General features: G+C 42.7%; 1 protein-coding gene across 3 annotated transcripts in view; it reads right to left on the bottom strand.

The window, feature by feature from the left end:
* ZFP2 (ZFP2 zinc finger protein) overlaps positions 1–13,039 on the bottom strand; it is a 46,589-nt gene extending 33,550 nt beyond the window's left edge. For 2 of the 3 annotated variants that reach the window (XM_031666676.1, XM_017960210.3), the window contains exon 1: positions 2,927–2,945. The gene's annotated coding sequence lies outside the window, so the exon portion shown is untranslated. Of the gene's footprint in view, positions 1–2,926; positions 2,946–13,022 lie in introns of those variants that run through there. The other variant, XM_031666677.1, reaches the window with a different exon arrangement.
* Between the last annotated feature and the right edge of the window lie 1,336 nt (positions 13,040–14,375).

Here is a 14,375-nt window from a genome sequence, read left to right as displayed (position 1 = left end):
CTATAAATAAACTAAATAAGACCTGAATAGTAGCTACATAAAGAAAATGATTTTCACGTATTAAGTTGACTTCATTATGCCTATTTAGCTATATAAAGATGAACAACAGAAGAGACATGACATGTTCTTGCACAAGATGTCTCAATATACAGGATGTCATTTCTTTAATTCATAAACTTAACACATTCCCAACCAAGTTATGCCTAAGTAACAATATTTTAAAGTTAATATGGGCCAAGCGCAGTGGCTCACGCCTGTAATCCCAGCACTTTGGGAGGCCAAGGTGGATCACTAGAGGCCAGGAGTTCGAGACCAGCCTGGCCAACATGGCAAAACCCTGTCTCTACTAAAAATACAAAAATTAGGGAGTGGTGGTGGGCGCCTGTAATCCCAACTACTCAGGAGGCTGAGGCAGGAGAATCACTTGAACTGGGGAGGTAGAGGTTGCAGTGTTGAGATCACACCACTGCACTCCAGCCTGGGTGACAGAGCAAGACTCCATCTCAAAAAAAAAAAAAAAAAAGGTTCATTAATTATGGAAAAAATATTTAAGTTGTGCGTTACAACAGCTAAGATTTTTTTTAAGGCCGGGCGCGGTGGCTCACGCCTGTAATCCCAGCACTTTGGGAGGCCGAGGCGGGCGGATCACGAGGTCAGGAGATCGAGACCATCCTGGCTAACACGGTGAAACCCCGTCTCTACTAAAAATGCAAAAAAATTAGCCGGGCGAGGCGGCGGGCGCCTGTAGTCCCAGCTACTCGGGAGGCTGAGGCAGGAGAATGGCGTGAACCCGGGAGGCGGAGCTTGCAGTGAGCCGAGATCGCGCCACTGCACTCCAGCCTGGGCGACTAAGCGAGACTCTGTCTCAAAAAAAAAAAAAAAAAAAAAAAAAAAAAAAAAAGATTTTTTTTAAAAAAGAATACTGATGAGAGACAACATGCCCGCCAGTATTCACAAAGCTACAAGAATTGGAACACAGTATTACTGACTTATTCACCAGATATACTGTTGACCACCTACTGCATACCAGGCACCATTGCATGGGGTAGAGGTGGATACAGCTGTCAATAAAACAGATAAACTCTCTGCCATAATGGATGTTATAGCCAAACAGGGAAAGGATCAATGGAACAAATTAAAATTCTACCAACCTAAATGGTTCAAATACACATGTATGTGTATGTGTGTGTGTGTGTGTGTGTATATATTTCATTCAAGATATGAAATAAGTGACATTTCATATCACCAAAGAAAAAAATTACTAAGTAAATTGTAACAAAGGCTTACCATTTGAAAAAAAAAGTAAATGTACACAAAACATGAAAGTACTAAGAGAAACTACAAACATTTTTGTGATCTCGTGGGACAGACAGCTTCTCTGCCAATGATGTCAAACACCCAAACGTGAAGAAAAGGTTTTCATGTCTGACCATACGAACCTGTGACATTTCTGCATAGTCAGGAAAGAAGCTTATTTATGTATGAGACACAACATTAAAATACAAAATGCAAACTGCATGAAAATATTCATTAGTGTTCAAAAGGCAAATGTAAACAATCCTATCTTTTGCACCTCTCAGAAGTTCAAGAGAATACTAACATTCACAGTTGGTGTGGGTAAATCTCGCACTCTTACACTGCAAGTGTTTATATAAACTGGAACTTTTCTGGAGGGAATAAGACAGGAAGTATCAAAAGCCTTACTGTACCCTTGACCTAGAAATTTCACTTTAAGAGATTTTTTTTTTTTTTGAGACGGAGTCTTGCTCTGTCACACAGGCTGGAGTGCAGTGGCCAGATCTCAGCACTTTAAGAGATTTATAGAATAAGACAAAATGCAAAGATGTATGTAGCCAGATGGCCTATATTGTTTATAATACTGGGGGGAAAAAAAAAAAAAAAACCCTAACACAAAAACCTAAGGAGAGGATTAAATACGAGGATCCATACTTTCCCTCACACTCATTAAAACGACGACGTATCTAAAACCTGGTATAAGTAGATGGCGTCAACATATTGAAATGCTTTTTTTTCAGGTGTATTCTCTATCTTCATTGGATGTTTAGGCCAGTAAAAAACTATGAGGCTTAAGATTTGTGCACTTCAAACCCCTTACCAAACGCATCTCATGACTCAATTTTAAAAGATAGATGGTGAACAAGTTACTAATATTCACATTTGTTTAAAAACAAAGTGCAAAGTGTTTCTATGCTTATACACATATTCACGCTGCCATGCAGATTGATATATATTTTGAATGATTGTTTTAATCTGAATTTTCTAGTTGCGCTACAGTGAAATGGCTTAAGGGAAAAAAAAGATTCCGAGGTAGAAACCTGCACCACGTTGGCCTCCCAATTCTTACTGAGAGATGGGAGGTGAACCCACGCCAGCGCCCTCCAAATGAGCACCAGAGGGCGGGTCCCCAGACACGGTTTACACAAAGGGCAGATGCTGCGCAGGGAGACCCGGCCTCTCGCCCAGAATCCCCAGGATGTCTGCGGGGCAGGTTCGCTCCACGTTCGCAGCATCTGCCCTGTCCCAGGACAAAACTGCCCGCGGCTGGGGAAAGCCAAGGAGGAACCCGGCTCTGAGCGACTCCTGGAACCTTGGGCCCCTCCCTGACCCGTGGTGGCTGGTGTGGCCCTTGTTCGAGCCCCCATCCCCGCTGCTCCCGGGCTGTGATTCCTCCTCGGCGCCTGACCAGGACCGCGCTGGAGGTCGGCTGCCCGTGTGCTCCTACCGCCAGCTCCTGGGGAAGAAGGAGCGCACCGGGAGCTGGAGGCCGCGCCCCCGGCCCATCTGCGGCGGGCCCGCCCCTCCGCCCTCAGGAGGCAGGGGCCTCGCCCCGCAGTGCGGAGCTCCTCCTGCGGGGGCCTCCGAGACTCAGGCTGGCGCGCACCCCCGCCACCGGCCCCGCACTCACCCTCTCCCAGCAGGAGCGCAGGAGCGGGAGCAGTGGCGACCGACGCAGCCGCGCCCGGAGCGCCGGACTACATTTCCCACAAGGCAGCGGGGCTGCAGCACGAACAGGCCGTGGGAGTGCGCAGGCACGGGGGCCCAGAGGGCAAGGCTGTGCCAGTGGCCAGCAGCGGTGGCCCACTGTGTGGCCGCTGCAGGTCATCGGTGTGTCCAGGCGGGACGCGGGGTTCCCAGGCGGCCCCTTACCCCGCTGTCTGGCCAGGTGTGGTGGCTCACGCCTGTAATCCCAGCACTTTGGTAGGTGGTGGATCACCTGAGGTCAGGAGTTCGAGACCAGCCTGACCAAAATGGAAAAACCTTGTTTTCACTAAATATGCTTTAAAAAAAAAAAAAAAAAGAAAAAGAAAAAAAAGGCCGGGCATGGTGACGCATGCCTGTACTCCCAGCTACTTGGGAGACAGGCAGAATTGCTTGAACCCGGGAGGTGGAGGTTGCACTGAGCTGAGATTGTGCATTGCACTCCAGCCTGGGCAACAAGAGTGAAACTCTGTCTCAAAACAGACAAGCAAAAGATTAGCTGGGCACGGTGATGTGCGCCTGTAATCCCAGCTACTCTGGAGGCTGAGGCAGGAGAATCGCTTGAATCCGGAAGGCAGAAGTTGCACTGAGCTGAGCTCGTGCCATTACACTCTAGCCTGGGCGACAGAGCAAGACTCTGTCTCAAAACAAAAACAAAAAGAAAAGAAAAGGAGTCTCTCTTTGGAGTCTGTGGGCATCCACCCCATGGGGAGGGGAGGTGGCCTTGGCTAAGCCTCACTGTCCTCTGAAAGCATGGAACCCAGAGGTCCTCCTTACCAAGGAATAATGAAGAGATGAGGCTGCACAGTGCCGCACGTGTTGCGGGCCTCTCAGGAGTCACTACCACACCCCGTCCCCCAACTCACTCACTGTCAGGCACTGCTCGGAGTGCTTCAGAATTATCAATGTACAGAATGTAGACAAAATCTCCATCAGTTAAATGTGTGGCCTATGTTTGGGTAATTTCAAATGGATCTGCCACTTTGGAACTTGGAGAAGTGCAGATCAACGTAGTACCTTATATGGTAACACTTAGTTTTCTAAAGGTAGCTGCTAATTTCCTCTGCTTCTTTCACTGTGACAAAGACACTCTCCTTACCCAAACTTTAGGCCTCTAAGCCCCTCTTTTTAACCAGCCCTTGTCCTGGGCCTGCAAGTCCCTAGAATCCTGCTAGAGAGCCAATCCTCAATAGTTAGCCAAATTTCTCATCTGCCACCTTGAAGTCTTAAGTCCTTGACCTGCCTTTAGCGACAATCCCCATACCCCTGATGTCTGCTTTTAGACATTTTTCACCCACTGACCCCTCACTGTGCTTGTACGCTTTATAAATCCCAGGCTGGCTTTGCTGTAATCAGAGTTGAGCTCAGCTTTACTGAAGCTGCTTTCCTCCACTGCAATACTTAATAAAATCTGTTTTACTGTCTTTAATACCTTTTTCTTTCACAACTGTCTGAACTATTTCAAAATACTGAAAAATACGAAAAACTTAACTATTCATATAGTCAACCTAAGGTAACCCAGATAGCCCCAAACATTATTAACTAAAAAATCTACTGCTGCACTAAGACGTATGGCTTGAACAAGTTGTCTCCAGAATCACAAGAACACTGTAACATGGAAACCTCCTAAACATATTCATCACAGTTGTTCTGGTAGAGAAATGGTCCTTCATCAACCTCCACAACATAGAGTGTGCAATTTCAAAAAGTAGGGAAAGAGGTTGGGGTGGAAGAGAGAAAATCAGAAAACTGGAAACAAACAGTAAACAAGAAAATGACAGCAATAAATCCAAGTCTATCAATAATCACTACATAGGCACACGGAATGAGCTTTCGAATGAAAAGAAAAGGCCAGGTGTGGTGGCTCACGCCTGTGATCCCAGCACTTTGGGAGGCTGAGGCGGGCGGATCACCTGAGGTCGGGAGTTCAGGATGAGCCTGACCAACATAGAGAAACCCCTTCTCTACGAAAAATACAAAATTGGTCGGGCATGGTGGAGCATGCCTGTAATCCCAGGTACTCGGGAGGCTGAGGCAGGAGAACTGCTTGAAGCAGAGAGGCAGGCAAAGGTTGCAGTGGGCTGGGATTGTGTCATTTCATTCCAGACTGGACAACAGGAGTGAAACTCTGTCTCAAAAAAACAAAAAAACAAACAAAAAAAACTGTCAGAATAGATTTGTAAAAATCTAGCTATTAAAACATGAGGATAAACAAAGGTTGAAAGTCAAAGGTGGAAAAAGATAAAACAGGCAAATACTAAACATAGAAAGTTTATGTAGCTACATTTAGATCAAACAAAAACTTTAAGGTAAAAAATATTGCTACAGGTAGAGAAGGTAATTACATAATGATAAAAGGATTAATTTAGCTAGGCACAGTGGCTCACGCCTATAATATTCTAGCACTTTGGGAGGCCGAGGCGGGTCAATCACCTGAGGTCAGGAATTCGAGACGAGTCTGCCAACATGGTGAAACCCCGTCTCTACTAAAATACGAAATTACCCAGGTGTGGTGGCGGGCACCTGTAGTCCCAGCTACTCGGGAGGCTGAGGCAGGAGAATCACTTGAACCCGAGAAGCGGAGATTGCAGTGAGCTGGTATCAGGCCACCGCACTCCAGCCTGGGCAACAAGAGCGTGACTGTCTTTAAAAAAAAAAAAGGCATTAATTTATCAGGAAAGAAAATATTTTAAACTTTTATGTATTTAATAACTAAGATACAAAATACGTAAAGCAAACATGGGCAGAACCAAGAGTTCTGAGAAATCCACCACAGCAGGGAGTCAGTTTTAGTTTTGTTTCCTTTCTTTTTTGTAGGGATGGGATCTTACTCTGTTGCCCAGGCTGGTCTCAAGCAATCCTCCTGCCTTGGCCTCCCAAAATGCTGGGATTATAGGCCTCAGACACCACCCTGGCCTCAGAGTTTTTAACCTACCTTCTCAATAACTAATAGAAAAGCTGACAAAAAGGTCACTATAGATATGAAATATATGAAAAGCAAAATTAGTTTTATATTAATGAATGGACATGTAGGCTAGTCCATCCCAAAACTGAAGAAAACACATGTAAAAGCATATATTTATTCACGAAAAGATCTCATACTAGTCTGTAAAGTAGCCTCAACACATTTCAAAGAATTGGTATCACACGAGACCATATTCTTTGACAATGTAATTAAGCTAGACATTTTTTAAAAGACTAGAAACTTTTTAGAAAAGATTTAGGTAAAGGGAATGTTGAGAGGAAATTTTGCAGCCTTCAAAGCATACAGTAAAGAAGAAAAGAAGGCAGATTGGGTAGAACACATCTAATTTTGTTCCCTCCCCATATGTATTGATGGAGTTCAGGACACACACTGCCAAAATATGGCACCTCATCATTTGAGAAAACAGCAGAAACAGGAAGGACTTTTCCACACATCTCCCACAAAGCAGGTTGTAAAACCTAGTACGAATTTACTAAACTTCCCCTGAAGCAGGTCGTAAGATTCTCATGTGAGATTTGCCCTCCCTGTACCTGGAGGAAAGTAACATCTTTATTGCTGAAGACACATAGTCACAGACAAAACTCTGAACAAACAGGCCTTGCTAAGTTGCCCCCAGTGTATTACCATTAGATCATATCCTCTTTGTCCATTTATATTTCTCTGTGACTTCATCAAAGTTAGCATAAAAATACACAACTGTTTCTTTGGGACTTCTTTTCCTTATGTAGGCTGCTGTGTCATGTAAAACTTACATTAAACAAACTTGTATGTTTTGCTCTTGTTAATCTGTCTTTTGTCTCAAGGGTCTCAGCCACGAACACAGACGGCCAAGGAAAATGTATTTTGCCTCCTCTGTACCACTAAAAGCAAATGTAAAGGATTGTTTGAAAGCTTGTTAATTCACAAGGTCAGGTAGAACAAGTAAGGACACGCCAGCAACATTTTAAATCTTGGAAGCAGATGGATGTTATTTTCTTGGCAAACCTGAAATATTGCCAAATTCGACAGCTGTAGGAAAGGTAAAAGCCAGGCTGGGTACGGTGGCTCATGCCTGTAATCCCAGCACCCTGGGAAGCTGAAGTTGCAGGATCACTTGAGACCGCAAGTTCCAGGGCAGCCTGGGCAACATGGCAAGATGCTGTCTTTACAAAAAATAAAGGCAGGAAGGAATAGAGTATCTTTACTGTTTTGTGCAAAAGTAGTCAGAACTGCTGTTATGTATAACGCTGCTGACCTCCAAGCCTTGGAGGAAAAAGGTTAAGTACGAACTTTCCGTTCTTGGGCACACGACCAAAAGGCCTGGACAATGAGAAACTTTTTCTGGACTGGTTCCACTGATGCTTTTGTCCATGAAATCAGGAAGTACCTTGCCAGTAAGGGACTGCTCTTGAATTTTCTTTTGATATTGGACAATGACCCTGGTCATCCAGAATCCCATGAGTTCAATATCAAAGGCACTAAAGTGGCCCACTGTATTAATATTAAATAATGTGGACTTTGTAGACAAAGAAAATTGAGAGAGGAAAATTACATAATGATAAAGGGCTAATCTACCAAAAAGGTATAGCAATCAGTTTTTAATATTTTAAAATGTTTCGTAGAGACAGGATCTACCTATGTTGGCCAGACTAGTATCGAACTCCTGGCCTCAAGTGATCCTCCCACCTCAGCCTCCCAAAGTGCTAGGATTACAGGCATATGTCACCATGCCCAGCTTTGGTCCATCCCTCCCCCCGCTTTTTTTTTTTTTTTTTTTTAGACAGTCTCGCTTGTTGTCCAGGCTAGAGTGCAGTGGTACAATTTCAGCTCACCGCAACCTCTGCCTCCCAAGTTCAAGCAATTCTCCTAACTCATCCAAGTAGCTGGGATTACAGGCACCCGCCACTATGCTCAGATAATTTTTGTATTTTTAGTAGATACGGGGTTTCACCATGTTGATCAGGCTGGTCTCAAACTCCTGACCTCAAGTGATCCACCTGCCTCAGCCTCCGAACGTGTTGGGATTATAGGTGTGAGTCACTGCACCCAACCTAGCTTTGCTTTTTTCTTTCAAATTTTACAGCACGCTTAAAAATGGTTTATGTTCCAACATTACAATACTAAGGGATTCTGTATCTATGTATTTACCTTTATCAGAGCTTTATATTTTCATAGTTTCATGTTGTTATTACTTTTTATTTAAAGAATTCTCTTTAGCATCTTTTTGAGACAAGAGTCTCTGTTACCCAGGCTACAGTGCAGTGATGCGATCTTAGCTCACTGCAACCTCCACTTCCCAGGTTCAAGGGATTCTCGTGCCTCAGCCTCCCATCTAACTGGGACTACAGATGCACGCCACTATACATGAATACTTTGTGTATTTTTAGTAGAGATGGTTTTCACCATGTTGGCTAGGCTGGTCTCAAACTCCTGACCTCAAGTGATCCCCCTGCCTTGGCCTTCCAAAGTGCCGGGATTATAGGCATGAGCCACCTCACCTGGCCAGATCTCCATTTCTTTAGGGTTGGTTTCTGGAGGTTAGTTTCTTTTATTAGGACATGTTTCACTCTTTCTTTATAGCTTTGTGATCTTTTGTTGAGATTTGGCCATTTGAAAAAACAGTCCCCTCCAGGAGTCTTTGAGGATTGGCTTTGTATAAAAGAAGATCGTCATCATTTAGCCTAACTTAAAGATTCTGGGATTGTCTCAAACTTTTTCTGGGGATGCTACTTTCTCTGGGCTTGTGCATAGAGCAAGGTTTTCGCCTGCTTCTTCTTTAGAGATTGCAACCTCTTGTTCCTCTGACTGTTTGCAGTATTAGTCTGTCTGGTGATGTAACAAGCTCCAGTGCTCACCTTTGTCCTCAGCAGCCCCCAATCTAGCATCCAAACTACTAATTCCAGTCAGTACTCTGAGTCTCATGAGACAGAAACCATGCCCTTGGAAAGCACCATGAAAAGCTAAAACATTGGATGCACAGCCCACTCTTCTTCCCTCCTGAGGGAAAACCTGAGGGCTGAGTGTTGTTTTCCTCATCACACCTTGCCATGCGAGGCAGTGGGAGTGGCTCGGGTGGGTGAAATGTCAAACATTTTCTACCACTCTGATGTGTCTCTTCTCTGCACTCACTTGGGGTGCTACAACCTCTTAAATAGTGTCTGCAATTCTCACAAAAGCAATTTGGTTTGTAATTTGATGTTTAGTTGATGTCTCCGTGGGAGAACAAGAGACTAGGGCTTCCTATTCTGCCGATGTCATTTCCCTGGGTTAAAAATTCTTTTATTTCAATACTTGAAAAACATTGTGCCTCTGTGGTTTCTGGTGAAAAATCTGTTTTCATTTGATTTTTATCCCTATAGGTAAGGTGTGATTTTTCTCTCTAGTCTCCAGATTTTTAGTTTTCCGAAGTTGAACTGTGATGTATTTTGGTGTGGATTCCTCGGTTTCATGCTTCTGGGGGTCTGGTCAGCTTGTTGAATGTATAGGTTCACACTTATTGCTAAACTTGTGAATTTTCAGCCATTAATACTTCAAATATTTTCCAGGCCCACTTTCTTCTCTCTCTCCTGAACTGATTATATTGTTAGATCTTTTATTACAGTTCTACAGATTTCCTGAGTCTCTGCTTTTCTTCCAGTCTGTTTTCTCTCTGTATTTAAGACTGAGTAAATTCTATTATATCTTTAAATCCACTGATCCTTTCCTCTGTTCTCTCAGTTCTGCTGTTGTGCCTATGAGGTGAGTTTTTAAATTTTTGGTTACTGTATTTTAGTTCTAAAATTTCCTTTTTTTTTTTTTTTTTTTGAGACAGAGTCTCACTCTGTTGCCCAGGCCGGAGTGCAATGGCATGATCTTGGCTCACTGCAGCCTCCACCTCCTGGGTTCAAGCGATTCTTCTGCATCAGCCTCCCAAGTAGCTGGGACTACAGATGCCCACCACCACACCCGGCTAATTTTTGCATTTTTAGTAGAGACAGAGTTTCACCATATTGGCCAGGCTGGTCTTGAACTCCTGACCTCATGATCTGCCCGCCTCGGCCTCCCAAAGTGCTGGGATTACAGGCATGAGCCACCGCGCCCAGCCTAAAATTTCCATTTTTTCTTTATCTCACTTCTTTGCTTAGAGTCTTTTTATTTCAAACATTTTCATAATTGCTCATTGAAACGTTTATGATGGCTACTTAACAATCTTTGTCACATAATTCTAACATGTCTATCATTAACTTGTTAGTGTCTACTGATTGTCATTTTTCATTCAAGTGATCTTCCTGGCTCTTGACGTGACTTTTTGTTGAAACTTGACCATTTTTGGTATTATGTGATAAAACTCTGAATCTTATTTGACCAGGTGGACTAGAAGTTCAGGTTCCTCATTTGACATCTCTGGATACCACACGATATTAAGGGTCTCCATTTTACTTCGTGTGGGTGAGATTTCTGGCAGCTCACTAGGCCTGCACTGATATAACTGTGGTTGGGAGGTACGAGCGTGCCTTAGTCCTGCTCCCTATTTAGTTCCAGCAACACTGTGGGGCTGGAATGTGGTCTGATTACTGCTGGGCAGGGGCAAATGGTCTTACTCTGCACTAGGCCCACATTACACCAACCTAGCAGAAATGGAAAACTATGCCTTCTTCCTACTGGGTGGGGATGGAAGCCCCTTCTGCACATGGTCCCCACTATTATTGCTGAGATGGGGCAGGTGCTCACTGCCAGCCAGTGTGGATGAATAACCTAGCTCTTGGCCTCTGACACGACCCAGCAGGGGTTTTATGAGCCTTCTTTACATCCTAATAAGGGTGGAAGTTTAGACTTCCCACTTGGCTTTTGCTGGTGTGCATAGTCATGGGTGCAGCTTTATCTGGTTGTCTGACTAAAGTAGAGTGGCTGTCTAAAGTTTTCTGTCTTCCTAGACTGCCAAATTCCTGGTCCTTTGGGTAGAGACTTTTCTTAGAGCTTCTTTTTTTGGTGGGTCTCTGTCGGTGTTTCTGGGTTTCTACCTTCTTCAGCTCCAAGTCTGGGATATATGAGGTAAAAAGAATCACCACCGGCCAAGCATGGTGGCTCACACCTGTATCCCAGCACTTTGGGAGGCCAAGGTGGAAGGATCACTTGAGCCCAGGAGTTGGAGCCTGGGAAACATATGGAAACCCATCCCTGCAAAAAAAATAGCCAGGCACAGTGATTGATGCATGGTACAGGACTGTGGTCCCAGCTATTTTGGAGGCTGGGGTAGGAGGATCACTTGGGCCCAGGAGGTCAAGACTGCAGTAAGCCGTGATCACATCATTGCATTCCATCCTGGGAACAGAACAAGACCCTGTCTGGAAGGAAGGAAGGAAGGAAGGAAGGAAGGAAGGAAGGAAGGAAGGAAGGAAGGAAGGGAAGGAAGGACGGACGGACGGACGGGATTTGACGGAAGGAAGGAAGGAAGGAAGGAAGGAAGGAAGGAAGGAAGGAAGGAATCACCAGAGTCTTATGGTTGTTTATAATATACAAGGTTTCAGATGTATGGGATAAATAAGGAAAGGTACATCTGTCTATTCCATCTTCCTGGAACAATCTGATTTTTAGGTTGAAAATTTAATTTGTAATACATAATTATTTTATTGAATGATATATACCAATATATTGTTTTATTGAACAATATATACCAACAGGAAAACAGTAAAATTTCTTTGTAGTTCTTTTTGTCCTCAGGTCAACTCATCTTGAAATCTCTACACAAAAATTCATATGATGAAAATTTAAAATTTTGAGTTGATCTATACCATATACCACTAAGAACCATAAAGCAGGATATTACATAATAATGTGGAATTTCTAGAGCTGAAAAGGCTAGACACTATGTAACTTGAAGCGGAATGGGGACTGGAAAACATACAAGTTTCTTGACTGTTCAATGCTCTCAAAGAAAGTTATGTAAGAAAATAAAATATTTTCATTTTTTATAGATCTTAGAAATTATATTACTGAAATAACTGACTTTACAGCCTGGAACAGACTGAACTATGTTACTAACAAAATATCTTCTGATCTTGAAAGACTAATTGCACCTTAATTTTTAAAAATATAACCATGTCAGCTTGAATTAAGAATTCTACCATCTGTAGTATTTGGCAAAATACCAGAACAGTTTCAGACACCAAGAACAGAAATAACCTTTTTAGGTCTCCTTAAGAACTCTTCTTACAGACTCGCCCAAAGCCCTACTCCCAAGAATCAGTCTTTCAGTTTCTCAAGCCAGAAATGACTAAATAATCTTTGAATCATCTATTCTATCTGATAACTCTTCCTAAAATAGTCTTCAAATTGGTCATTTGCTCCTCACAAATATACAGTGAACTAATATGTCCATCATCATATCCAAACTCCTGCAGTCTTAGACAGCATTCAAAGTCTCTGGCAGGGTAACTATACCTTTCATTTCAAATATTTTTATTTTATCCTATCAGGAGCCCTCTACACCAGGTCCCTGCAAATACTAGATTTACTCTTCCTCTGAGCCTTTTGCTCCTGCATTACTCTTGGCCTTGCCTCCCAAGAGTACTTCATTTCCATGTATTATTACATCTCTCCTTGAGACTTGGGTAATTTCTTTTTGCTCTAAGTTCTTAGAACACAACGTTGGGCACTTCATCAGTCTTCTGCTTACTAAGGAAGAAATCTGATCTTATATACACATACACATACATCATGATATATCATGACTAAGTAGAATTTATTTCAGGAATGAAACATTGGGTAACACCAAAATTCAGACAATTATCTATTAAAAGAATGAAGAGAAAAACAAAATGATCATTTCAACCAATGCAGAAAATGGACATGACAAAATATTACTCCCTTTTATGATAAAAACTCACATCACACTAGGAATATGAGGGAATGTCCTTATTCTGGTAACAGGGATCCACAAACAATTTTTTTGGTGGGGGCAGGGGTGGGGGGCGTGCACGGGGGAGGCAGAGTCTTGCTCTTTCCCCAAGCTGGAGTGCAATGGTGGGATCATAGCTCACTGCAGCTTCAACCTCCTGAGCTCAAGCAATTCTCTTACCTCAGCATCCCAAGTAGCTGGGACTACAGATGTGCACCACTATGCCTGGCTAATTTTGTTGCTGTTGTTGCTCAGGCTGGTCTCGAACTCCTGGGCTCAAGCAATCTTCTTGTCTTGGACTCCCAAAGTGCTGGGATTACAGGTGTGAGCCACCATGCCCAGCCTGGAAAGAAAGCTAACATAATATTAAATAGAGAAATATACTTATCGTTTCTATTCAACAATGTACTGGCCTGTGCTAGTGCTATAACGTAAGAAAAATAAATAAAATGTATTATGATTGGAAAGGAGAAATAGAACGGAAATTATTTAGATGATCGTATGTGCAGAATATCCAAAAGAATCTACAAGCAAGCTATTAGAAATAAGTAAATTTAGCTAGGTTGCTGAATACAAGGTCAATATACAAAAACCAATTATACTTCTATATACTAGTAACAAACAGGAATGAAGTTTTAAAATACAATTTGCAGTAATACCATGAACACATCATGCCTCCTTGCCACTGAACAAGCTTTTCCCCAATTTGTAATGCCTTTCCATCTACCTCCACGTGCCTGTTGAATTCTGACATTTCTTTCCAGTCTCTTCAGATTTACCACTTTTTAAAAAGCATTTTCTCTCCCTTCCTGAGTTTTCAAACTTTAATTCACGAGCAAATTTTTTTCTTGTAATTAAAAATAACAACTATCAAATACATGAAACTGACAAACATGGTGATTTCTTATTGAAACAAGGGTAGGAAATAAAACTCAAGAGCCTTGACTTCCCAAGAAACCTCCAGGGCAAGGACTGAAACTCATTAAGCACCCAAATACCCAAATTGCGACTCTTAGCAACAACTTAAAAAATGAAGTCTTTCTCCTATCTTAGAGAACATGAGTCAGCAGGCAGAAAATTCCTTCACCTCCAAATCACTTACCTGTATTCCCATCTTTATGTGGGCTTTTCCCTCCCTGAAGTTAAGGTTAATTCCTCCACCTATGCTATGACTCGAATTTATTTCAGAAAAGTTGTTCCTCCCAGCGATGTCTTCTTTAATCCACCCTCAACAAGTGTATACATTAAATCGTTAAAATAGAAATGCTCCCTAAGTCATTCTTCCCTTCAATTATATTTGAAATACAGTCTTCAACAGTCTACTTGTTCACCCTCCTTCAATGAAATTTCTCTTGCCAAAGTCTACAATTATCTCCTTATTTACCAATTTACTCTCCTTATTACTTCATTTATAGCACCTGACACAACTGCCCATCTGAGATTCATTTATCCCTTGGGCTCAGTGACATCACTCTTTTGCCTTTTCTCCTACCTAAAGGGCCATTCCTTTTCATCTTTGCACAATTCCTTCAT

The sequence above is a fragment of the Papio anubis genome, chromosome 5 (genome assembly GCF_008728515.1).
Source record: "Papio anubis isolate 15944 chromosome 5, Panubis1.0, whole genome shotgun sequence".
In the NCBI taxonomy this organism is placed as follows: Eukaryota; Metazoa; Chordata; class Mammalia; order Primates; family Cercopithecidae; genus Papio; species Papio anubis.
This window is presented reverse-complemented; position numbering and strand designations above follow the sequence as displayed.